The 27,708-nt window shown below is 40.1% G+C and overlaps 1 long non-coding RNA gene across 1 annotated transcript in view; it reads right to left on the bottom strand.

Annotated features, from left to right (window-relative positions):
• The window catches only part of LOC119231114 (uncharacterized), a 52,659-nt gene that overhangs the window by 4,129 nt on the left and 20,822 nt on the right, over nt 1-27,708 (bottom strand). Inside the window, exon 3 of the long non-coding RNA XR_008549677.1 lies at nt 1,493-1,713. This is a non-coding gene — a long non-coding RNA (uncharacterized LOC119231114). The remainder of the gene's footprint in view (nt 1-1,492; nt 1,714-27,708) is intronic.

Genomic DNA, 27,708 nt, shown 5'->3' with positions numbered 1-27,708 from the left:
GAAAAAATCATCCATCATGGTCAGCTTCACTTTCTGACTAATTGCCTCATATTTAAAACGTTCCCCTTCCCACCTGCCTGTAGATAATATCAACTAAATTTCCCTGTATCACTCATTCCCTTCACCAAAGTGTTCATATTCTACAGATTCTACCTACTGAGGCAATTCACCCCCTAGTGTTTCTAAGGAAGCCTGAAATTAGCACAGCCTTTTCCAATTATTTGATCCTTCCAGAGTAAATCACACCATCTTTGTATACAGAAAGTGAGGTGCATCTTTATCATCTGATTCCCAAAGGTCTTATCTCCTCATTAATTCTGTTAAATGACTTAGTTATTCTTCAATTTAAGTAGAGATATGGCCAATTTAAGGTCCAGACAAATGTAATGTGTGATTCTTCACCATTACCCTCTACCCCCACCTCAAGTTTAATATGTGTGCTTGGGAAGTTGTTAGTGAAAAAACCCTCAAGACACTTTTTGTATTAGCCAGGTTCTCCAGAGGAACAAAACCAAAAGAATGGATGGACAGATGAATGGATGGATGGCTAGATAGATAGATAGATAGATAGATACATAGATAGATACATAGATAGATAGATAGACAAACAGAGAAGTGGAAAGATTTAAAAGGAAATTTATTCTAGGAAATGGCTCATGAAATTATGAAGATAGGGAAGTCCCGCTATCTGCCGTCTGCATGCTGGAGAACCATGAAAGCTGAAGATACAATTTACTCTGAGTCTGAAGGCTTGAAAACCAGTATTTCAAGGAAGAAGAACAAGGACGTTCCATTCCAAACAGAGAGCAAATTCACCCTCCTTGTACATTTTTGTTCTATTCAGGCTCTCAAGGAATTGAATAATATCACATTGGTGAGCTCAATGTTTACTTGATATACTGACTCATGTTCTAATTACTTCTGGAAACACTCTCATAAATACACTCAGAAATACAGGTACCTCAGAGATATTGCAGGTTTGGCTCTAGACCACCACAGTAAGTGAAATCACAACGAAACAAGGTACACTCCCAGTTTCTGGTCTTGTGACAGCTCCACCCCAGATTTTCTGCTCCCACCTTTCTCTTCCAGCACACATGTTCAGCCTTGTCTTTGTGACTGTCATGGCCATGCTCTGCTGGCAGGAGGAGCCCATGTGGTCCCCTGGGGACCTGTGACAGTGCCCCGGCTATGCCAAAATACTTACACTGCTTATCTAGATATTTCCTCCACATTACCTGCCCACCCTCTTAGGAAGGATAGCAAGAGCACTGGCATTTTATGTCTTCATCCCTCTCACTGTGACCCATGCCCCTACCCCTTACCAAGGACTTCCTTCACCTCTCCTGTGGGAGGCCTGTGACACATTCTTGAGCTAGCTGTTATCCAACTAAATTCCTAGGCCACGGGGCAAAATGAATGTAGGGGGACAAAAGGTATGGTGGGATGAGGGTACTGAAAAGAATTCAAAATCTTGATGGTATTTGCTTACAGGTGCAGGGTATGTTGAGGTTCCAGTTTCTCTGAGCGTCCCTGCTCCCAGGACTTCCTTGTCAAAGTGGAAATGAATGATATGGTACCGAAGATGTGGCCTCTCCAAGATGCTCAGACAGGCCTTCCCAAGACATGTCTCCTGGCAGGTGGATAACTCTACGTTGATGTCAATCAAGACCTTGCAGGCTCAGGATAAACTTTGACCACTCCTTCAATTGCCTAGAAGAATGAAAATGAGGGTATCACCCAGGACTAGGTTTTATCCAAAATAACATTTCTTTTGGAAAAATATATCTTTATAGCAGAGCAAACAGAACATCTGTAATTCATTGTAGGGGTCGGCCTCTCCTCATCATGTGAGTCTCCTCCTCCCTCCTTGAACCCCCAAGCCCCTCCCTTTCCTTAGCTCAAATATATGTATACGTCTTCATTTCCCCCGCTGCAAGCAAAATCCACACCCATGATGTGTGCCATTAAACATGGTCATTTTCTGCTACTAATCAGTCTGGTATTAATTTGATCATTCAACCAGCTAACCCAGAGGAGTGGGGGGACATTTCCTCTTCCTCCCAAGAGTAACTACCAAATAGAATAACAACCAAATAGCCCACCAGGGGCCTGGGGCTGCAGGGCCACCTCCAAAGCAGCTGGAAATGGAAATAGTGACTGGGGGAGTCTTTTGGAGTTTGTGTTTATCTTCGCAGCATCAATGAACAACAGGACACTTGGGACCAAAAAAACACTTTCATATTGGCATAATACCTGTTTTAGTCACTGCTATATCCCTAGTACCTGTGCCTGGCACATATTAGCCATACATGCGTGGAGTATAGGCATGAATGAGGCTAACATGGAGAAAGAGAAAGCACAGGACAGATACAGGAATGAGTGTAATAACAAAACAGTCGTAACATTACAAGGGAAGGGAAGGGAAGGAAGTCCTCCAGCGTGAGGGTTAGACAAACCCACCATCCCAACTGCCTCCATGTTAGGTAATTTTACCTTGATTCAGGAAGAATTCTGACCATGGTCTAGACTTGAGAGTCCTAATGATCCAGGATCCTTACCAATTCTGATTTTATTTTTCCTTTTATAACAATTTTTCCCACTAGCCAACACACAGCAGCTTCAAGATAAAGGCATTTCACTTAACATAAAACACCAGCTTTAAATAAATCCATGAGATTAGAGATGTATTTAAAAAGAAAAACAACAGCACTCAGCAAAGTCTAGAGAGTTTAGACAACACATATCCCACCTTTTTTCAGTAGACTGAAATCAAGCATTGCACATCCTTATTTCACCAATTAAAAGGACACATTAATCATCTTATTTCTTTTTGTTCTTATTTCATGTTATTCCGACTCCTCCCCATTTTTCCGGCGGATGCAGTTGGGCCCGTCAGAAGCATGCCCCCATGCATCTTATATGCTCCCTCTGGGCTGTGTGAAATGCATCATGGACCACATGAAACACCTCCTCACGGCTTCCATATGTCTGAATACAGAGAACACCAGGCCTGAGCACCAGCCGCCCGGCCCGAGGCAGCATGCTGAAGTGGTATCCTATCTTCAGGATTCCTGGCACTTACTTTTGTTCCCCATCTGTCTTCTCCCCACTTCAATAAACCCCCACTTAAGCAAGCTCTACCTCATACTTTGCAAATTGGCAATTCTCAACCATGACATTGTAAGTAGTTTTTGACTATGAGAGCAAGGTAAAGAAATTTCTATCTTCCAAGCATGGTGGATAGTCGAGTCTAGGAATTAGAAGCAAGTGATTTTGTTGTGATGCCCAGCATTGTTGGTACAACAGAGCTTGTCAGTTATGCTCTGATTACAGGTAACAAAACACCAGGAGAAATGGTGCTTAAACAATCAGGGTTGCTTGGGGGTTTACAACTCTGAGCGCTGGGTCCCTTTCTCTGGGATTCCTTGGGCTTCTCTGTCGGTCATCACAAAATGAGGTGGCAGCTCCAAGCTTGGAATCCTCATCTGACAATGTTCAGAGTGGGAAGGGGGAGGGGCTTCTCTTTGTGCAAGTCTCTCTCTTTTATGAAGGCAGAAAATCTTTCTTAGAACCGAAGCCCCCTCTTTCTCCTCGCAGACCTCTCGGCCTTCAGAAGCCACAATTGGAATCATAAATCCACACCCCAGCCACAAAGGAGCTCATAAATGAGAAATTCAGATATTGTCTTCTTCTGTATCAGGGGTATGCTCTGTCTTAGCTATGTGTTTTATTTTCTGAATTCTGACATCTGGGATCTAACTGACCCTGGAAGAACAGCCCTTCCAGGTTAACCAACTCCTAGAAACACCAAACAATTCACTTACCTTTCCACTGCCAGCCAACCAATCCAGACCCCCCCATAGCAGCCATATCTTTGATGAAACTTTCACACTCTCGCCACTATTTCCCTGCCCTAATCACCTAAGGCCAGATCCCAGACAGTTTGGGACGGACTCTGTACTCCAGAGTATGAAATATTTCAAATTAGCCAATCCCAAAAGTTGCTTGCCCTGCCTTATCTGTTCTTCCCACAGAAACCACAATCAGGACTCCTGCCCATAGCTCCCTCATCTCCCCCTGGCCCCTGGTGCACCCCCGCGGCCCTCCCTGCATGGTGCCCGCTTCCTCTTGGAAATTGTGAGCAACAAATCATTTTTTTCAATGCAAATGTTTCCTGACATGTTAGCTTTCCTGAACCTCAAATTTCCTATGAATACACAATATTTTAGAACAGGTTCTGTGGGCAACAAACCCGTCTGGTGGAGTTTTTTCTCCCAGGGAAAAACAATTAAAGGAAAGCTCTTTCTATAAGAATGAATTTATTCTAGTTATCTATTGGCCCAGATAAAATTACCCTAAGTACTAGGGTATTAAAACAACAATGCTTATTTAATATCCTGTGGTTTTTGTGGGTCAGGAAGCCAAGCAGGATTCAGATGGGAAGTCCTGGCCTCAGATGACATAGTCACTGTCAGGCTTGCTGGAGCCTCGTAACACAGAACTGAAGGTAACATGCCATGCATACAAATGAGCTCAGTTAATCTCATATCATTTCTTTGAGATATACACTATTTGCTAATATGATTTTAGGCAGGGATGTGGAGTCACAGAGTTATGGAGCTTATCAATGCCGTGTAGCTGGTAAATGGTGTCATTGGTCAAGATGGTGGCCTCTTCCCTCCCTTAGTCTCTCTCCATCACATGACTGCATTTTGACATCATCATAGCACTTGCTGATGTTCCAAACAGTCTTTGACGTTTGTCTTTGGAGACATTTGTCTCTGTTTTCTGGTAGAAAGCAAAATCCTTGAGAATAGAGACATTACTCATCTTGTTTAAAATCTTGATTTCCTAAAATCTAGAACAGAGTCATATAGTGCACGTATTCAGTAAATAATTATTAAATGAAACACACAGGTTGTGTCTGTTCTCCATTTTGACCAATAGAACGACTGTCAGGTGGCATAGGATGGAGGGGGGTCCCTCCTGTGACAACTCCTGACCTTGGAAGCTGCCCTACCTTTCCCAAGGTTATGCCTGGCCTCTGACTCTTGGGCAAGTCCCTTTTCACATCCTAAACCTTTCTGTGTGTGACTTTCAGTTGCTTACCCTTGCCTAGGAAGTCGCATTTCCCTCTATGTCAAGTTTCCAGCTTCACTGGTGTGACTTTGCTTTACTGAGGATATGTTATATTAAATCCCGTGGGATGACAAGTGGCTTTCCCCAAACCTAACAGTGATCGTTCAGAATTCAAAATTCAGAATCCATCTCTGTTTTCTTTTTCTCCTTTCTTTCTCTGTCTCCTATTCTGAGTCCATCTCCCATGTGATTATCAAGTTGAAGCAATAGCGGTGCTTATGTCCCAAGAAGTCTTTGAAACCAAGCCTTCCTTCCTCACCCAGGGACGCTTGAATGAGCCAGTTGAACTATTTAGTGTTGGCAATGGAATTTCCTGGCTAACAGAAAATTAAATGTCCCCACTCCCACTATCTTCTTTTAGAAAAACCTGTTGAAAAAGGTTTAGTATTTATAGACACACACACACACACACACACAGTGTCCTTTAAGCTTCATTTACATATGTTGCTTTATTTACATATGTTGCTTTATTTACTGGATGGCTCAACTTTTTCCACACAGCTTTTGTAAGTCAGAAGGGGTGACATGTCCTACTGCATTAGGACCCCCAGGGAGAGGACCCCAGACATTCTGGCTCTCCCCCCTCCTAAAACACAGAGAAGTGTGCTCTTGGGGATTCAGCATCCTTTTATGAGAGCAGAGCTGGAGGCCTGCGTGTGAGTGTGTGAGCTGTAACCTCGGTAATAGCTACTCTTTGTCCTTACAATAAACCTCTAATCCAACCTTCATTTCCCATGTGATGGGGAAATCTATTTTCTTTTATTACTTTCACTATGGAATCAGGATTCCGGGCTCATGGTATCACATACTTTTTATACATCGTGTTGTCATAATAGGGCTTTATAAATTGCATTGTGCTTCCTTTGGGACCAGATATTTTGATGGGAGAGAAAGATCAATATTTTCTGTGTTCAGGCTGAGACGCCATCTGCAGAGGGGTGGTGGTCAGCATCCTGCCTGCTAACCACCTGGCAGCAGAGTTTTTCTGGCGGTAGCTCATTGAGAAAACTGATAGCTTGCCCCGCCACAAGCTTCCTGCCGTGGTCCTTCTAGAGGGCATACAAGTTGCTGCTGTCCTGATTTTATTGATCTATTATGGCTCCTGGTTCAAGGAAGCTAACTTTGTGGAGGATCCCAGATTCCAAAGTTTCTCCAGACATGCTGGGTAGATTGTGTAAGATCCCACCAGGTGATCGCTTTTCATAGACAATCTCAGGACAGAAAAAGAGCATAAGTCCAGCTGAAGAATTTCAAAATCTGTAAGCAGAATAAATTCCAGACCAGGGTCATGGTAGAGTAATTCTCCTCAGATGCTACTGTCTTCACTAGCAAAATGTGTTCTCCTTCATATGTAGGGAAATGGAATCACTGAAGGAAAGAACTGGAAGGGTCTTTGAAGATCATTCAACACAACCCCTCTCACTTTCTTTATGATTTGAAGAGGGAAAGCGTTGCATCCAGGGTAATAATGTGAACTATTTATAAAGTATAAAATGGAGCGAGGGGTCCTCACTCCTGCTCCAATATAGTCTCATTTTGCCCATCAGTCCACTGATTGAAGAACTCTGAGGTTTCAGCACAGTAGGGATAAAAGGTTGGTGGGGCGGGGAGGTCGGAAGAACAGTTGGTCTGATTCTCCCACCACACACTTCCATAAACCTGGACACAAAGATTCAGAACAACTTGTTTCAGGTAAGAGAACTAACACTTGGACATTTTCACAGCCACAGTCTGGTATTCTCTCTCTTCACCGGCCATTGAACTGTCCTTCTTGACCAACCAGTTTGCATTCCTATGATGGTGAAATGGGGACAAGAAAGAAGCAGTTCTGAAAGTTCCAATGACTTTAGGAACCAGGTAAACCACTGAAGGGAGACAAATTGAATTTAAGAGGTGTAGTTTGGGTTTTGGTGGAGAACAAGTCCCGTGCCTCATCTAAAGATATTCCCATTCAAATAAATCTAACAAAAGAGGTAAAGGACCTATACAAAGAAAACTATAAAACACTGTTAAAAGAAATAGAAGAAGACACAAAGAAATGGAAAGACATCCCCTGCTCATGGATTGGAAGAATAAACATTATTAAAATGGCAATCCTTCCAAAAGCAATATACAGATTCAATGCTATTCCAATCAAAATTTCAATGTCATTCTTCAAAGAAATAGAACAATTATTGATGAAGTTCATATGGAATCACAAAAAACCCCGAATAGCCAAAGCTCTCCTGAAAAAAAAAGAAGGGAATGGAGGCATCACACTCCCAGACTTCAAACTCTACTACAAAGCCATAATCATCAAAACTGCATGGTATTGGAACAAGAACAGACATACAGACCAATGGAATTGAATAGAAAATCCAGAAATAAACCCACAGATTTATGATCAACTAATCTTTGACAAAGGAGCAAAGACTATGCATTGGAGCAAAGAAAGTGTGTTCAATAAATGGTGCTGGAAAACTGCATCGCTACATGCAAAAGAATGAAGCTTGACCATTACCTCACACCATACAAAAAAAATCAACTCAAAATGGATTAAAGAACTAGACATAAGACCTGAAACCATAAAATACATAGAAGGAAATATAGGCAAAACACTATGTGATATTCACATCAAAGACATCTTTACAGACACATTACCCAAAGCAGTGATAGTGAAGGCAAAGATAAACAGCTGGGACTACATCAAATTAAAGAGCTTCTGCACAGCAAAAGAGACAATAACAAAAACAAAGAGAAACCCCACCGACTAGGAGAACATTTTTGCACACAACACTAATGATAAAGGACTGATCACAAAAATCTACAAAGAGCTGATGAGACTCAACAACAACAAAGAAAATAATCCAGTCAAAAAATGGGCAGAAGAGCTAAAAAGAAACTTCTCTGAAGAGGAAATGCAAATGGCCAACAGGCATATGAAAAAATGTTCAACATCACTTGTCATCAGGGAAATGCAAATCAAAACTACCATGAGATACCATCTTACACCAGTGAGAATGGCACATATTAAAAAAACTAGCAACAACAAATGTTGGCGAGGGTGTGGAGAAAAAGGAACTCTTCTGCACTGTTGGTGGGAGTGCAAACTGGTCCAACCACTATGGAGAGCTGTGTGAAGATTTCTTGACCTACTAGAGCTTCCATATGATCCAAACATAGAGCTTCCATATGATCCAGCAATTCCACTCCTAGGTATTTACCCAAAGGACACAGAAACATCAATTCCAAAGAACACCTGCACCCCTATGTTTATAGCAGCACTATTTACAATAGCTAAGCTATGGAAACAGCCCAAATGCCCAAAAATAGATGACTGGATCAAGAAGATGTGGTACATATATACCATGGAATATTACTCAGCATTCAAAAAAGATAAACACATGCAATTTGCAGCAACATGGATGGTGCTGGAAGGGATCATGCTCAGCGAAATAAGCCAGAAAGAAAAAGAAAAATACCGGATGGTCTCACTCATAGCAGGAATCTAGAAAACTTAAATTAGGGACCAGGAAAATGATAACTATAAGAAAGTGAAAATCAAAATCAACAAAAAACTATGAACCAGAGACACTTTTTGGGGGGTGGGAGGGGAGGGATTGGGGTCAGAATGGGGGGGTTGCAATTGTATGGGGAATATAAAAATAAAATTTATTATTTAAAAAAAATAAATAAAGATATTCCCATTCAAAGTTTTGAAACATTATGTTTCACACAAAACATCCAGGCAGGGCACATATGGCCAGTGTGTGAGCTGTGGTATGATCACATCAGAAACTCAGTGTTGATTTTCTTAGTAAAGGAAATGGTGCTTTTACAGAGTCTGTACCTTTTATCACTTGACCTTGCCCTTTGGAAACCAGAGGCTTTGAGAGCAGTTAATATCTCCATGACATTATGTCTCCAGATGCTTCCTTTCATGTTCATCAAGGACATAGATGTGCCATATTTCCTGAGAACCCTGCCCTAGGGTCCATGTGAGGGAAGAGAGACATTTAGTGAAGAAGGTGTGGGGTCCCCAGTGACTGTGTAAATCTAACTGGCTTACTGTGCTCCATTTACCCAAGATGGGAATTCTAAATCCCCAACCAAGTTAGTTTAAGAATGCTCTAGGTACACCTGGGGAATTTATTCACCAGCAGTCCTCCCAATCCAGTCCACTTATAGAAGTAAATTTCCCCTGGAGCCACTTGGTGGGCCCCCTGGCACTCTTTGCAATAATCCCAAGTCTGTTTGGGGATTGTCCCCCAAGTTTCCGAAAACCTCCAACCTTTGAGGAAATAAAGAATTCCCCGTAGTCTTCCATGCTGCCCAAACAGAAAGAAGGTCCCAACATTTAGCAGTGTCTTCTGCCTTCCAAGCTCTCATGGAAATCCCCCTTAGTTTCCCCCTGTACCCCTCTATCTTGGGCATGAGATCTACTTTGTGGGGTCATATCAGTCAATAGAATTCACACTATCTTCTCTATTTTCCTATCTACTCTCCAAGGAACCAGACATACATTTCCTCCTTGTGGGCCACTGCTTATGTAAGTAAACTCTAATTTAATCAAACAACTGATAATTGTCAGTGGCCCAGGCCATTGAACAGTGTTGGCCTCTGAGCCCAGTTCAGGCTCATCTGGGACATCCCCGACAGCACCGACTGGAGAGCCCTTCTAGTAGTGGTCTCCAAATGGGATGTACTCCCTCTCAAGGGAATAGACAATCCATTTTGATGAAAGAAGAAGCTAGTAGAACTTTTGAATTTTGCAACTAAATAATTTATACAGGAATTGCTACTATTTGCTCTTGTGATTGACATGGTACATATACGTAATCTGTAAACAAAAATATATTTTCTCAGGGTTCCAGCTTAAAAAAATTTTACTTTTATTTACTATTGCCTTAAACTTACTTGTATTTTTAATAAATAGCAAGCATATGATTTAGAAATAATCTAATTTTAATATATGAACAAATGACCAAACAGAACCCAAAATTCTACAAAAAATCTTAGTGGTAAGGGTGACTAAACATTCACATCTGTATCAGGTCAGGTTCTCTGATCTATACAAAACAATGTCAACCTTAAACAATAATAATAAAAACAGTAATAATCATCATCATAATAATCATAATAAACAATTATTTCCATTTATAGAATAATTACCAAGTCCTAGGTACTGCTCTAAGCATTTTATGTACATTAATTAATTGCATTTCCATAGTAATTCTATGAGGTGGAAATGAACTGTAGGATTCACAACACTTCTGACATCAGACAGTGACTTTCCAACACCGCTTCTTCACCTCTCTGACACCAGCTGGGAGTCCTATGGTTCATTTAATTCTGACACTACCTGGCGTTCGTATCAGTAACCACAAGTAAATGGCTCAGGCCTCAAGACTGCCCCCACTTCGGATGCCAGCCCCAAGTCCAAGTTGTCACGGGCACTTCTGATCAATGAGTCATACATTCACAATCCTCTCCTGAGGTTTAATAATTCTCCAGAAAAACACGCAGAACTAAGGAAAGTGCCTTACTGTTACTAGTTTATTGTAAAGGATACAACATAGGAACAAGCAAATGGAAGAGATACCGAGGACAAGAACTGTGGGGAAGGGTCATGCAGCTTCCATGCCCTTATTGAGCACTCTCCCAGCCCTTCCACATAGTCACCAACCCAGAAACTCTCCACACCCCACTGTTTGGGGATTTGCATGGAAGTTTTACCACATAGGCATGATGGATCCAAACACTGAGCATGGGTGAATGACTCAATCTCCTGACCCTCTCGCCTCCTGGGAGGTTGGGGAGTGGGGCTTAAAGTTCCAAGTTTCTAAACAAGCCTTGGTCTTTCTAGAGACCGTTCCCAATCCTGAAGCTTACTAAAGGTCCAACAAAAGTCACTTCATTAGAGCAAATATCTTCCTATCACTCTTCTCACTCAGCAAGTACCAAGGGTTTTAGGAGCTCTGTCAGCAACCACTATGATACCACTGATGGTACTAATTCTATTTTCATTTTACAGATAAAGAAACTAAGGATCAGAGAGGTTATGGAACCTAACCCAGTAGTTAAGCTGATACATTGCAAAGCATAAAAGGCAGACTTTTAATACTCATCTGTTGGATTCAATCGCTCATCTGTTTATCCACTTTACCATAATCCTTTTGCTGGAATTATTGTCAAAGAGTTGTCCTGAAGAGAGTCAGCAGGGAATATCTACATGGTCCTTGCAACTTTTGTGCATTATAATAAAATCTACATATCTTTAGCAGGTACCAATTTAGCACCAGAACTCCAATGTATTAGTTTCTGAGGCTTAATTTACAATAGAAAGCATTACTGGGAAAAATGACTGAATCAAGTCATCACATTTTGGCCAAAGTCAAACAACTCTTCGTCTTTCTAATTTTCATTGATTGAGACTGAGGAATGTAAGTTCATGTCAATCTATTTCTTCTCCCTGATTTTTATTTTTCAAACTTAACTAGTTGCTGACCTAACCTAGCCTCCATCCAATTGGGATTTACAGTGATTATTCTTAATTTCTAGCACCATAAACTATTTGTTACTATTAACTACATAGAGACTCACTTTGAAGTTTTCAGGAGGAAGCTCAATAATTGTTTTCTGACAAAAAATGGAAAAAGTCGTCTGTAGGTGATGAGCTCTAAGAAACAGATGTGTAAGAGCTCTCAGGTGGAAGCTGCTAGGAACAGAGTTCAGTCAAATTTGATTAAGTGAACTAATTAGCAAATTTATTTTCATTACTGACACAGTAATTTAGTTCTAACTGGCAGAGGACTAAAATATGTTTCAAGCTTGAAGGGGACTGTGGATATTCCTTTTACCACAGACTAAGATTCATAGTTAATTGGGATATTTTATGGTTCTCTGGTGGGAAATAAATCTAAACAAGAAAAAAAGTGTATATTAGTAGCCATTTTTTTCCCCAAGGAGTTAACAGCTCTCCGAATTGTGCATCCTACATAAAAATGATTGTGAATTCTAGATGGCAATGATTGTTTTATGGGAAAATAGAGCCAAAGAGAAAATTATAGTTAAGTAGTCAATTTACCAAATGCTATACACAACATAAGGCCTCTTCAGATGATTTTCAGTGTTCTCAATAGTTAAGTGAGAGTTTGTTCAAACGTGCGTCTTTCCTCTAAAGTTATTTTTTGGTATGTGTTCTAGTAGAGACCTGTGTGTTATATAAGACAAACAGTAGAATGTTACTTAGAAAACGGGGTCAGAGTCTGACCCTATCTCATTGGATTACCTCTTTGCTATCTCCCGGGTAATTTTTATTTCTTGTAGAAACTAAATAAAATATTGCTTTCGGTTGCCTCTACAGAACATGGAAGCCTGTTTCCCTTGATGGGCTTGGGAATTCAAGACCAGGAGAAGATTTATGTGAGTTAAACTGCTCTACATGAGTTTGGAAAGGATTTGGAGTGTTTGAGGGCAGTTCTTTTTTATTTGTATTTTGATTGGCTGCTCTGTCCCTTAAATCTCTCTTAATCTATAAATTATCATTCCATGCCTTTTTCCCTTGCAGTTAGAGGTCGAGGACACTGTGTTCTTTGTCCTATAGGACTTCCCACAGTCTAGATTTCTCTCTTCACCTCTTTCTGATGTTGGATGATAGCTCCTGAATTCCTTGAAGCTTAGTAGTTAGATACGGAGGCTTCGTAAGATTCAGGTTTGATTTCCTCCCTTTCAAGCCTACCTGGAAGGTGGTGGTGCCTGCTTCCATCAGGAGGTGCATGCAGTACTGTCCCTCTATGGGTGATGCTAACAGTCAGTGATAATCATTACACAGATCAAGTCTTGGCAAATCCAAGGGGCAAATTCAATCTGCTGCGGGTTTTTGCAAGTCAAGTTTTATTGGAACACGGCCACACCCATCAGTTGACTTATTGTCTTTGGCTGCTTTTGCACTAAAACAGCAAAGCTGAGCTGTTGTGACAGAGACCATATGTCCCACAAAGCCTAAAATCTTTACAGAAAATGTTTGCTAACCCCTGATTTCGTTCGCTTATATTATTAAGAAATATAAAATAGTGACATTCAAATTTTGATATTTTTCACTTATTAGTTTCAATGCTTGTATAAAAGAAGTTCTGTTGGCTATGACAGATTATGTAGGAAAGACAGGATATATTACATTTGATTCTTTCCCTTTTCTTGTTTTTTAAAAAAATAATGTTGTTTCCTAGCTTCCTCCAAGGTGCCCAGTAAGGCTGTCTTTTGTTTATTTTTGTTTTGTTTGAAAATTATTATAAACTCATGAACTTAAATAAACTTGGTGTGTTTCAAAACATCATACTTGTGACTGTCCTTATAGTCGTGCAAGCTGATCTTCTTTAGCCATTGGGAACCGAGGCTCTAGACTAAGACCTTCTGACACAAGCTGAGTTGACTTTGGTAACTTCTTTGCTTTCTGAAATGACAACTACTCCAGGCTGCTCTTGCTGGTCTTGTATTTTTTTTCTGTCTCAGTCCTGAAATCAGCCATTTCTCTAAGTATCTGTTAGTGGGCAATGGTGTGCAAAGCTCTCATGCTGGGTGTTCATAGTTAAAGGATTGGCCATTGTTTCTAGGCCTTGTTATGGACAGAGGCAGAAAATATGAATTCTTTAAAACATATCCCAAGTTCAGAGTAATATTTCCAATCTAAATTAAAAACTACAGGATTTTTAAACCTTGTTCATCTTCCATAAGCATATTCTTTCAACCACACTGATACTCTCAATCCTCAATGACACCCAAAATTATGCAGTGGCTGTATCCCATAACATATCATTTTCAGCATTAACAATACAAACTTCTCTCTCTCTCTCTCTCTTTCTCTCTCTCTCGGCTAAGGCAGAGTTCTGGGTCTAGAAGGGCAGAATAAAATAAAGAATGTGTTAGGAGCTAGAAGCCAAGAGCATCACAAATATGTAAGTGAATATGTAAGACTTTGGGAACTAGAGAAAATGGAAAGCATTGTAGTTTTTGTAAACCACAGACTGCAGCACTCCAAGCTGAACACACCCTCTGTCTGCAGGATAGGGGCCTATCAGTAGGGACCATACCAAGAAGTTCTCTTCATGTCTCTATCTTTCTCCCCCCAAAGCGCAGCTTGATCCTTCAATGTCTGTTTTATAGATGGAGGCCAGAAGCCTCTTGTGGTTATTCTGGGTGAGACTTTGACACTAGCATATAAATAGTTGAACTGACTAAGATCAATGAATGAATCAGCATCAAAGCAGTGACAAGGCCCTCGAGGCATAACCAAGTCTCCCTTAACCTCAGCCTGAACATGCCAGACATTGTTCTAAGGCATAATTTTTCTTTGTAACAAAGCCAAGAATGTGGGCATTGTGGCAGTGACTTGGTACTTATGTTGGTTTCCCACAAAACAGATATATTAAGGTAAAGACTTGGTCAAGTAGCACATGGTATGTGCGCTTTTCCTTAGATGGCTAAAGAGCTCAAGTTCCCTCCTCTAACTCAGCAGTGCCACCAACCTCTCCTCCCTTGTTCCCCATCCTCTTTTCTTGTTTTCTGAAATGACAACTATTCTAGGCAGGGGAAATCTTCCGATTCTCCTACTTCTTAGACAAGGACAAGGGTCTTTTCTCAACTGATGTGTGGTGTTTTCCAATGATTCAAATACTTTATTCCACTACCAGTTCTCCAATCCCCACACCAACTGGGTATCCTAGAGTTCAATTCAATGCAGACACTGAAATAACACAGACTCTCAAGATTAAGGGTGTAATGCCACAAAACTGCCCCCTAGTTCAGATGCCCTCCATAAAAGGGATCTCCAGGTTACCTATACTCTGTCCAGATGATTACAGCTCAGGGATTCTATGACTGTCCCTAGGTTTGACAATTTACTAGAATGACTCACAGAATCAGAAAAGTGCTTTATTTAGGATTACCCGTTGATTATAAAGCATACAACTCAAGAGCAGACAGATGGAAGAGATACAAAAGGCATGGTACAGGCAGATTGGTGCTACAGAGCTTCCAAGCCTTCTCTAGACATGCCATTCCCCCCCCCTCCCCATGACACCTATGTTTACCAACCTGGAAGCTATCAAAACCTTGTCATTCTGAACTTTTCATGGCACTTTCATTACATTGACATGATTGATAAGATAATTACCCATCGCTGATCATTACCCTACCCTTGATGTAGGGACTCATAATTCTAATCCTCTAATCACATGATTGGTCTCTCTGGAGAGACCAGTCTCCATTCTGAAGCTATCTAGGGGGCCACCTTGACTCACCCCATTAATATAAACTTAGGTATGGTCAAAAGGGGTTTGTTATGAATAGTAAAAGATGCTGCTATCACTCAGGAAGTTTCAAGAGTTCTAGGTGACCTGTGCCAGGAACATTCTAAAAGATTCTATCTATCTGTCTATCTGTCTATCTATCTATCTATCTATCTATCTATCTATCTATCTATCCATCTATCTAGCCATCCATCCATTCTGTCTATCTATCTATCTGTTTGCTATGGTTCAAGTGTTAAAAACTCAGGGAAAAACAGGATGAAGCACAATGTAGAATGGATATGGAGTTCTACAGTCTTGTTAGTCTTAACCATTTTGGAGGGGTTAAGAGTTAAATAATTCAGATCCATCAAGGATCTAAGTATAGCTAGACATGGAATTTAGGGTTAGGTAGCAGTTTGGGAGGGAGCAGAACAGGTGCCAGAAAGGTGGGTTGTGATGGAGCAGAGGGGACAGCAGATGGGAACCCACTTATACAGGGAGAGGAGGGCCCCTCGTACAAATCCTGAATATCTATTAGCAGTGATTGTGGCCCCAGAAGTGATATTTTAACTACATAAGTTCAGTCTTCAAGAATTAAGAAGCTCCTAGGATGAAAATAAGACCAGGAAAGTAGAGGTAAAGAGACTCATTATTCCTTCAAGCTTTACTCTGAGTCTGCTATTTTGACCTGTTTATAGCCAAAGGATTCCTGTTTTCCTACAGGGGAAATTTGGCCTTATTCTCCTCAGTGAGAAGCATTTCATAACAGGTGAACTTTCATTTACTGCTAAGTGGTTTCAAGTTCTAAAATAGTAAAGAAATATTGTTGACGTTCTTGACCACTGATGGATTTTAAATTTTTAACCCACTGCATGAAAATGCCCAAGTGTTAAATATTAATTAAATTGGGTTATCTTTAGTTTTGTGTTCTGCTTATGCTTTCTCTTCCTAAAGCTCTTTGTCTGCTCTCTGGTCCTTTATAAGACTTTTTTTTTTCCCCAGATAGAGGCCAAGTCAGTACAGACTGAGCTACCTGGATACAAAACCATGGTATTTATGCAACTTGATTGGTCCAAAGAAAAATAATAGAATTATCGAAGTAATTCTATACAAACTTCTATACAAACACTTGGCACATCTATACAAATGATGACTGCTGACAATAGAGTTTTAAACCTATATCTCTATATTTTGATAAAAATAAAAGAGAACAGTTTGAAATAATTTTGTTAATGAAAATAGCCTTGGTACTCACATGATTTTGCCATAAAGTAGATGTTACCAGAAAATGAATCAGTTAAGATTTCTAATTCTGTTGTTATTAGTAGTGCTTTGCCTTAAATGACCGTGACAACTCATGTTGTTAGCTTAAAAACCCAATCTCTTCAGCTAACCCAGATAGGAAAGCTATTGCACAGGAAGTCAGGAGGTGTGTAGGGATGAAGATTCCCTTCTCACCCAAGAAACACTCAAACTCTGGACTGGTGGGTAATCAGGGTGATGTCTAAAGAGCACATGGCTCTAATTTCTATCGACAAATCACAGTATTTTTTGAGGAGAATTTTATCAGAGAACTAAAAAATAATCATAAATTCCATCATCCCAGGGAACAAGCATTTCATCATTCTGAAATAGGATTTCAACATCACATTTCAGCCTTGATGTTAACAGAGCACCTTTGAATAAAGTACCACATGGCTAAGAATATAAGACATTCCATTGGTCCCACCAGCCTCCAGCTCAGAACAAAGTAGTTTTATTTTTCAACTGATTGCACAGATTAGATTTTGTTCTTTCACTCAGCTGTGCACTCAAGCTGTAAACTTACCATTGAAAGGATAAGACAACTTTAGATGGTGAATTTTTTTGTCCTTAATTTGGGGATGAGGCCCACAGTATATATGTCAAAGTCCCCAGATATCTGCCATGTTGGAGTACAAAATGTCCATACATAGAGATTATCCAGTCAGTGGTTTTTAACCTTCCCCAAGCATCTGGATTACCTGGGCCAAATCACCTGGGGGAGATTTGATATAATACTGGTGTCACTGATACTTTGAAGAGAGAAAATGAGAGACCTGAGGTGTTAAGTCACCAATTCAAAGCAGTGTACTTTATGACATCATCTAAAGAGACTCTGGCTTCCTGTGTTTGGAGGCTTATCCTGAGAATCACATCCAGGGTGTATTTATCAGGGTGGCAGAACTGAGGAAAATGTTGGAAGTCTCAGCCCCAGTAAGCCTTTGCTTTTGATGGTAATGGAGTGGCACACTGAGGTTGAGAGGGCATCTCTGGGTGGAGGCACTGGAGAGTCTAGCATCCTCGGGCTTGTGGAAGGGGTTTCTCCTTCATGTTAAAAGACTGTGCCCCCTTCCCCAGCCCCCAGCCCCTTTTCCTGAAGACTCAGCAGACACCTCACTTCAGTGAGACAATAGATAATGCTGGCACCTCAGAATGTGCCTCTATAGCCCATTCTGCCAACCAGACCAATAACTAAGATGTAATCTCACTATGACCTAATTGAGGAAGTGCTAGCCTTCTAAAGTAGTAAAGGGCATAGATGCCAAAGTTGCTTTGGGACCTAGCTATGCGTTACTGGCAGGAACTGGGAGATACGCCTGGTAGTAAATCTTGAGAGTGTTGGATTAAGAGAGGTAGGATATAAAGCTAAATAAAGGAGAATTTGTCAGGCACTGGGGGCAAGTTTTAATATACTGCTTGGATGGATGACTCTTGTAAGCTTGGAAAAAATGATGGCTTACTTTAAATAAAATAGTCTGCCACAGCTGACTGTAGAGGAAGGGATCAAAGGCTTAGAGAAGTGGGTATGTTAGAATGGGCCTGCTAAATTAGCCCAGAAAATACATTGGCAGCTCTGACTATGCTACTTAAGAAGGCCTGGAGAACAATCTACTTATTGAGGTAATAAGGAATGCCCTGCTCCACAGAACTGGGATTGTTGAAGAGCTCAGTGGCTGTCTTCTGGCTCCCTGTAGCTGTGGAGATGACAGGCTTCAAAAATAGCAAAGACCAGAAATGAGCTCTTAATCATCAGAATCAACTAGGACCCAATCACCAAAAAGGCAGCCAGGAAAGAACATCAATTCAGGAGATAGTTCACAGATCATGGTATTCCTAAGGGCAAGAAAGATAAGCAAGATAAGGGTATCATGTAATAAATATAAGCAAAAGACATCAAGAATAAATAAACAGAATACTTGTGTCAGTTGCCCCAAAGGAAAGTCATTCTCTCTTCCCTGGTTTCCAGAACTAAGTTAGTTCTCAGTAACAGGATCCATTGAATGAAGAAGTCAAACTCCAATAAGCTAAAACTGTCTAATATCATTGTAAAAATAATACATGGTATTGATTCCCCTAGTTCTTCACGAAAGGGATCATTGGCATTGCTCAAGTTATAACATACTGGGGAAAAAGGAATACCCACACTGTTTGAGGGTGGCTGGATACAATTTCCAAGTTGGCATGAAAACCAAGGTACCATCCCGCTGCCTCAAAGAACAAGGGAATAAATGACTTGTGTAATAAACGGGCATTTCCTGATGATTGCTGGATTCAGGTAGATCCAATGGTCATTTTCCCTGTTCTTGAACATGTAATAGAAATTGACATATTAAGATGTTGGCAAAATCCTTACCTTTGTTTCTTGTCCTGTAAACTCAGAATTATTATACTGAAACAGGCCAGATAGATGTCCCTGCACCACTCCCACCACAGCCACCATGGTACCTGGAAGATAGTTGTCATATCATTGGGGAAAATGGCAAATTGTGTTATCCTCAATGATTTAAATAATGCAGGAGTGGTGGCTCTACTAAAACCAGAGGGCTCATGGAAATGGTTTAGCACTTTAAACTTAACTAATAGTATCAACTGTACCAATAGTACAACCAACTGCAGCTGCTGTGCTAGAAGTGGTATCTTTATTAGAGACCCTGGTAAGTGGCATGAAGCTATTGATTTGGCAAATGCATTCTTTTCAATACCCATCAACTAGGAAGACAGAAGCAATTTGCATTCATATGGGATGAATAGCAGTATACATTCATGGTCTTGCCCCAGAGATATGTTAATTCTCTTTCTCTCTGTCACTATATTGTTTAAAGGATCTGGGCCATCTGGACATTCTGTAGAACACCATAATCACCCATACTGCTGACATTACATAAGCTGGACCTGGTCAGTAAGAAGTGGGAAGGCCTCTAGAAAGAGGGAGTTATATTCTACCAAGTTTTAAAGCATGATACATTAGTTAAATATTTAGAAGTTCAGTGTGCTGGGGCAAAGGAGTTATCTCTTCTGAAGTAAAGGACAAGTCATTGCCCCTCTATGTCTAAGAAAGCAACACAGAGCTCAGTTGGCATCTTCAGGTTTTAGAAGACTCAAATTGCAAACTTGGGAAGACTTCCCTGACCCATTTATTTGGTAATGCTCAACACTGACAGTCTCAAGAGGGTCCAGAGCAAGAAGAGGCTCTGAAAAAAATTTAAGCAGCCGTGTAAGCAGTCCTTCCACTTGGGATGATTTGTGAAATTTTTAACAAGCTCCATGAATAAACTCATAGGACTTCCTGTGAGCACTGGAGTGAAGTCATGGCTTCTGCAACATAGAACTATATACCATTGAACACACACATACATGTACACACACGCACACACACATGGATGTACACACATGTATACCCATGATCCAGGAACATCTGATATTGAAACAGAACATCTAACCATGGTACATCAAATGACCACAAAGCCAGGGCTTCAAACTCTGAGCTAAGTCTTGTCAGATCCCTCAAGTCCTAAGGTTTAGGAGGTTATTGCAAGATAGAAATGATGCATTCTAAATTGAGGTGGTTCAGAGAGCGCAGGTGACCTAGGAACCAGAATCTCATGTAATCTTCCTCCGTTATAATGATACCTCTCTCAGCTTGCACCTTTAGTCTCATGGATCAATCTCTATGTTTATTGGCAGAGGAGATCAACTTCTATGCTTGATATATAAATGAGATCACCTCAGTAGGTTTGTGTGAATTGGAAATGAAGTTCTGCACTATAACCTTGATCAGGGATGTCCCTGGAAAATGGAAATGAGAAGAAATTTCCCAGTGGGCAGAGTTTCAGGTAGTACTCATGGCCATTCACTTTGTATGGAAAGATCATTGTTCTGAGGTTAGAACAGACACAGACTCATGGTCAATGACTAGTGGTATAGCAGTTGGTCAATGGCCTGGGAAGAAGCAAAGTTGGAAGAGGAGATAAGGAAATCTGGGGAAGAGGCATGTGGAAGGATATGTGTGAGTATCAAGTGTGATGATTTTATATTGTATTTCATTCCCATCACAGAACACCCACTGAAGAAGAGGCAGTGGACACCTAACTGGATATGTTGACTCAGCCAGTTAATGATGGTCATTGTTTAGATAATCATCAGCCTAGATTGGGGTTGCCATGATAATGTAAGTGGAGGCTATGCATGGACACAACACCGGCCCTCTCACTATTATTAAGACATATCACGTTGGACTTCTATTGCTAACTGCAACCTGCCAGGAGAAGACACCAAAGCTAAGTATCTGTATGGTCCTGCCCCATTGATTAAAAACAGCAAGCTATTATTGGCCATTCAATTATATTGAAGTCTTTATACTCTGAGCAATTCATCTTAACCAGGAATGGCATGTATTCTAGCTAACAATCTACATTTCTTGTCTATAGTCCCTCAGTCAATATGATTACTTTATTGGCTCACAGAAGGCTTGATCTTCTAGTGTGGAATCTTGTGTAACATCTCTTCAGTACAAAGATAGTCAGAGGAGGCATGCCAGTGGGCATATAGCATGAGATATTCTGGGTTTAACATATGCTATACTATTCAGAAGCTGTCAGCCTGACAATAGTAGTATGGCTTTTTGAAATTATAGCTGAGGCTTCAGATTTGGGATCACACCCTTTAAGGGCAGGATATTGCTGTTGGTGCTGGGTCTCCAATAGATATAAGATGTGGGTCCAGGAAACAAGTAGTGGAAGGAGGAGCAATATCTGTCATTATCATTCCCAGTGACCTTTTGGGAGAATTTTTGCTTCTTGCTCCTGAGTCTGTGAGTCTCAAGTTCCTGGCTCCTGGAAGCCTTGCACTTCCATCAAAGAATACACTACAAGTCCCACTAAGTTTAAAGCTACAGCTGCCACAAAGTCACTTGGGATTCCACATGCCAGTAGACCTGTAGCTGTCATGCATATTGATGTGTACTAATCACCATGAGGAGACAAAATTGCTACTAAATAAGACAATCAAGGAGGTGATCAGGGAGATGAATTATCCCCTATTCTTATTTATACCTATACATTGGAAGTAGAAAAGAGGATAATATCAGCTGAGGCCTTGAGATCCAGTACAGGAGCAGAGGGTATAATTCATGCTATTCTTAAACATTACCCAGACTCACCACGGTCCTGGAGAAGCTGTATCCAGATGGAGAGAAGTTAGAGTCAGAAACAAATGGAGTTGAGAGTTGAAAGGGGTGGACTGTAGGGGTTGCTATTGGTGCTAGTCTAGGTTCCCTTTACTTTTTTTTTTTTTTTTTGGTAAAGTCTTCCACATTTCATCCATTTTATTTATTTATTTTTTAAATTTTTGTATGTTTTTACATCATTTTCATTTTTGCACTGTGTGGAGATTGCTCAACCTGCTAAAGATGGAGCTTCCATAGGATCCAGCAATTCCACTGCTAGGTATTTACCCAAAGGACACAGAAACATTAATTCAAAAGGGCACCTGCACCCCTAAGTTTATAGCAGCACTATTTACAATAGCTAAGCTATGGAAACAACCGAAAAGCCCAAAAATAGATGACTGGATCAAGAAGGTGTGGTCCATATACACAATGGAATCTTACTCAGCAATCAAAAAAGATAAACTCATGCAATTTGCATGGAGTTGGAAGGGATCATGCTCAGCAAAATAAGCCAGAAAGAAAAAGAAAAATACCAGATGGTCTTACTCATAGCACAGTTCCCTTTTCTTTCATGTGAACCCATCTCTCAGCTGCTGCAAGTTCTTGTGGCTAGTGGTTCACACTTGTGATTGTCTCCATCCTCCTTCTCCTGCCACCATTTAGCTTCATTCTGTTGCTGCTGACTCTAAAGTTATGGCAACTTTGATGTGTATCTTACCGCAAAGGTATCTTTCCTACCAATAATTTTTCCTATAGAAGATACACATTTTAGAATTTGAGATTCTTTTTGTGACCTAAAATGTTTGATTAAAAAAGTAGCCTATGGATGTTGAATATTCAGTTTAATTGTTCATTTGGAAGAGGTGGTTGTGGTATCTTAGTGAATGAATCTTGTCTCTGTTCATTTCTGCTCATTTGATTTGTCATAAATAGAGAAATATATTAATATTTCCAATACCTGTGTAACCATTTCTTAGAGGTTTTGTTGAATTTGTCTTGCTATTTTATTAATCGTGTAAATGTTTGTACCATTCATCAAAAGAAGTGAACTTTCGCTACCTCCAGCATTTTGGGCTGAAAGTTAATGTCTGATATTTATGTTCACACATAAAGATGTTTCCTCCCTTTTCTTTGATTTTGCCCAGTGTATCTTTGTCCAATATTTTCTCTTAACATTCTGCATAGCTTTGTTTTGAGTGTTCTCTTATAGACAAAAATTGGTTGGATTTGAGAACACGTTGAGAGTCTTTGCCTTTTAAGAGCAGTGTTTCATATCAACCTTCGCTGGTACAAAAGGCCTATTTCATGTTCTGACATAGTGTTTTATACTTTTTAAATATTGTTTTATGCTGTTTCACTTGTTACCACTATTTGCTCTGCAGACCATGTTTTCTTTGCTTTTACTTTCTTTGATGTTTATCTTTTAATATTTCAAAAACCCTCTTTTGCTTTACATGAACTAATTCTCAGAGTCAAAAGGAAACAATCTTTTGAGTACACAATTCTCAATGTTCCCTTCCCCTCACATTTCTCAGTCTTTGTTAAGACAAGCTGACAGGTTAAATTCAGATCTTTTTTCATGAAATCATGAATTTTACATTATTTTAAGGGGAACAGATGTTTTGATTTTAGATTAATTTTTACAACTACATTTATGTTTATCCTGGAGAGAACTGGGTAAATATGGGCCATGTTTCCTTATTTTTAATGCTGACCTCCATCACATTTACTGAGTTGTGTTTCCATTTCTGAACTTGTGATACTTTAGTATTCCCAGTTGGTTGGAGATAACTTCCCAATAATTGTTTTGCAATGATCTTTATTCATGCATTTGTGTAATAAAAACATCTTTCTATTGCCTCCATTTATAAAAAGACGACTTGTATCTCAATAGCTTTTCCTCAGGCTCTGTAGGTTTTGCCCAGGTCTTGTTGCATTAATGCTGTAGATGAGAAGTTACAGGCTACACTAAATTTTTTTCTCTTTCATATATCATGTTTTCTTTTGCTGAAGTTAAGGCCTATTAATCCTTTAAATTTAAGTATTCTTCCACAATTAAATGAAGACACTCATGTTGTTTTGTCTAGGGTAACATGTGAATTTGTAATCTTTCTAGAGATGATTTTGTAACACTAGAGAATTGTGTGTTGATTTGTACTTTGAGAATTGCTTATGCTTCTCTTCCTTTGCTCTTCACTCATGATATTCCATATCTATGATTTGTTTTCTCATCATTTCCATTTGGAACTTGCCCTCTGCATTCTATCCATGGGTTTAATTTCTTTGGCAGCATTAATTATGTATCTCTTCTTTATTTGGCTTTTGTTCCTCAAAATGTCATTTCTAGCAAGTTCTCATCCACTGGAGTTTTATTCTACAAATTTGACATCTTTTCCCTCTGCCACAATATTGGAGCCTCACAAAGTAATAGAATTTGCAATAATAATACCTGGCTCTTACCATCTCTATGCCCTGCCAACCACTCCTTTTCTTAGCCAGATTCTTTCTTTTTGAATACTTCACACCATAACCAGTCATCCCTATCACTTTAGCCCAACACTTGTGGTGATGTAATCTCCAACTAGACTTCAGAAAGACCGTTGGTCAGGTGGAGAGGAGGTATGGATAGCAGTACTCATTGCTGCAAAAATTACCTCTCAGGTAAGCCACACAGCAGAGCAGGTCTGGTTTACAATGATCCGGGCCCGCTAACGGCATTGTTCTCTGCCTTCCAGTGTTTCCTTCTCACCATAGGAAGCTTTTTCTCAGCTCATCTTCACCTGCCTTGTAATTCAAGGATTGCTCCCAGTCTGGCACATGAGGTTGCTGCCAGTCACAGGAAAGCCCCACTGTGCTACCAGAGGCGTCCTCTGAAAACTGTGGAGACACCTCACAGGCACTGTCACTCACACGTCATGTTAGATGAGGCATACAGTCACTGTCTCTTGCAGAAAAGAAAGCAACCTCACATTATGCAGAAAAATGTATACATTTTATTAATTTGCAATAAAATTTATAACCAAATTTCTAGAAAGGCAAGAATGGAGTCAGTCCTCAGGAATCAATGGACCAGCACTGCTCTAACTTCCTTCATTCTCTGTCCCGTGTGCCATTTTGTTTCTCTCACTCTCTCTTTCTCTCTTCACCTCTTTCTTCTCCCAAATCTTCTCCCAAATCTTCTCCCAAATCTGAACCAATCATTTGCAGCCAGGAGATGTGTAAAATGTGATATGTGAGAAAATGTAATCTTCCATAGGAACCATGGTTCAAAATTAGCTGAGTAAAAACACTTTGAAAAAACAAAGACTGCATTCCCAGAATAAGTGTGCAAAGATGGACAGACAAAACACCAAAAACCAAGCAAGTGTGCACCCCCCAAATGATCTCTCCTAAATTAAAAATTCATTCAATTACATATACATACACGGTTTAAAGAGGTAAATTGTAGCAGAGGTCATAATAAAAATCAGCAGTCCTCATTCCCACCCTTTCCTTGGCCTTATAATCAAGAAAACCACCTTAAATTCCTAATTGCTTCTCACCTGTACCTCTAGTTACCAAATATTGAATTTATACTGCTCGATATCTTCATATCATAGTTGTAGACACTTTCGATTAATCTTTTTTGTTGAAAATGAACATTCAGTTCTCTTATGTACCCAATTCTCTTATGGCTTTCTTCTATCCCCAGTATAGATAAATCATACTTTTTGGTTAATGCACTATTTTGAATTTATGTTAATATAAAAATGTAATTATTAGACATTGCTGAGCCAAGTAGTATACAATGAATATATTTTCCTTCTTGTACAATAGGATTTTTTTTGTAGTACGAGTTCATCATTGTCTTATTTGTCCTTGTATTTTTAAATATATAGTTACTACTAATACTTCCCAAACTCTCTAACAGGATTACTAAAATACTCTGCATCTTATTTTTCCACACAATCTAGGATTGGTGCTTGGGTACTGAATAAAAAGCCTTTTCTGATTCCTCAGAATTGGAAGTGCTTTCTCTTTTTAGAAGCCCCATGATTTTATATATTACTCACACATTTCTACCTTATCATAGTTATTTGTAAATACATCTTTTTTGTCTTGTCTAGGTACTCAGTATAGTGCCTAGTGAGAGACCACCAATAAATACAAATAATGGAATGAATAAATTAACTAATCCACATCGTAGTCTTGACATTTCACCTTTGTCTCTGTTGAATGGGTACCATGATTCTGATAGAGTGAGACTGAATTTAGTGGATCTGAATACTGTGTTCAAACACTTGAGAGTATCATATAAAAAAAAGTCAGGGGTTTTAAGTCACTTCTCCAAAAAGGGTCAGAAAATGGGGTGTAAATCTAGGTGTGACTGAATTCTGTGCCCATATCTACCATGCAGTACCACATTTCAGGCTCAGTTCAAAACCATAAATCAGGTAGTAATTGCTTAACTGTTCCTTAAGTCAAGGATGCTTTCCATTTCTATCATAGAATGCCAGCCCTCTGTTCTTCCATACAACCCCAAAGTCCATAACTTAAAAATGAACATTATTAAATTGTAATAGGCATTAGTTTTTAATAGATATTCACATTCCATCTGAAAACACTTCTATAAACGGTATTTCCAGTCTCTGAACCTAGGGTGGTCTGTGTTCACTTGCAATTAGAAATTTTGTAAGACAACCTCTAGGATCTGTAAAGGCAATAAAGGATTTCTCTTGAATGAGGTATGGCCTGGTTTAAACTCATTTTCCATTTGGAAATCCCTGAAGACAAACACCTGCCTTCTTGGTCCTCTAAGGAAGTAGCGTCCCAGAATAAAAAATGTTACTGTCCTGTTCCAGTTGCATCTACCAGTAGAGGGCGCCTAACCATCACCAATAGTCTCAGAAACTTCTCTAACGGGTCCAGGCATTTTATTATCCTTCACTTTTGAGTTGTCAATTAGTAGCAGAATGTGCAAACCCATTTTCTCTTTATTTTACATGTGTCTTATATTGTGGAAATGAGAATGCCTCCCTGTAAGACTTAGGGGTGGTGGTGGAACTTAGGGGGGGGTGATGTATGACAGAAGAAAACAGGGCTTTCCCTGTACATCAAGTATTGGAATGAATTATACGCAGGATGTTGTTAATCCTGACATGGTGTTTAGCTCATTCATCTCTAACAATTAAGCCACTGTCATGTGGCTTTCTCAGCTATTTATAAGGCCTTGTATATGAAGAGATCAAATGTATTTCATTTTCTTTAACTTGTCCATATGAGCTTACACCAGATGTCATGGAATCATACACCCTCAGACTATTAGCAGGGAATTTGGAGATCATTTAGTATATGGTGGTTAGCGTACAGATGAGAAGATCAATGCTTGAAGATGCAAAGGCTTTGACTGAGTTGCTTCAATTAGCTAAGAGAGGAACAAGTATCAAAATCCGCCTGCTAACCATACCCCGAGCCCACCCATTAATACATTGATCAGGAAATCACACTGAGGGCACAGACAAGTTGTGGGTAATGTGCTGGATACTGGACTTCAGAGACTTTGGATTCTGGAAATTGATTTTAAGCAAAAGCAACTTAAACATTAGTCTAATGGGACACCCAAGGTATGTGAGGAGGTCTGCCGCTTCGTTAAGACCCAGGCAACCAGGATCTAAATTAGCTTCTTTGGGCCTCCCCGGGGGCGCAGAGGTTGAGCGCTGGGTTGAGAAGCTGCCCGCAGCCTCTGCGGCGCCGGTTCGATCCCCGGCTGCTCCCCAGCCACCGGAGGAGGGTCCCACATGGTGCGCAGACCTCTCCTGCCGCCCGCTGCTCCCCTCAGCAGTGTAC

This window comes from Talpa occidentalis, unplaced genomic scaffold (genome assembly GCF_014898055.3).
Source record: "Talpa occidentalis isolate TD23 unplaced genomic scaffold, MPIMG_talOcc4v2.1 talOcc4.7, whole genome shotgun sequence".
Classification (NCBI taxonomy): Eukaryota; Metazoa; Chordata; class Mammalia; order Eulipotyphla; family Talpidae; genus Talpa; species Talpa occidentalis.
The sequence above is the reverse complement of the archived record's forward strand: the minus strand, read 5'-3'. Positions and strand labels throughout refer to the sequence as shown.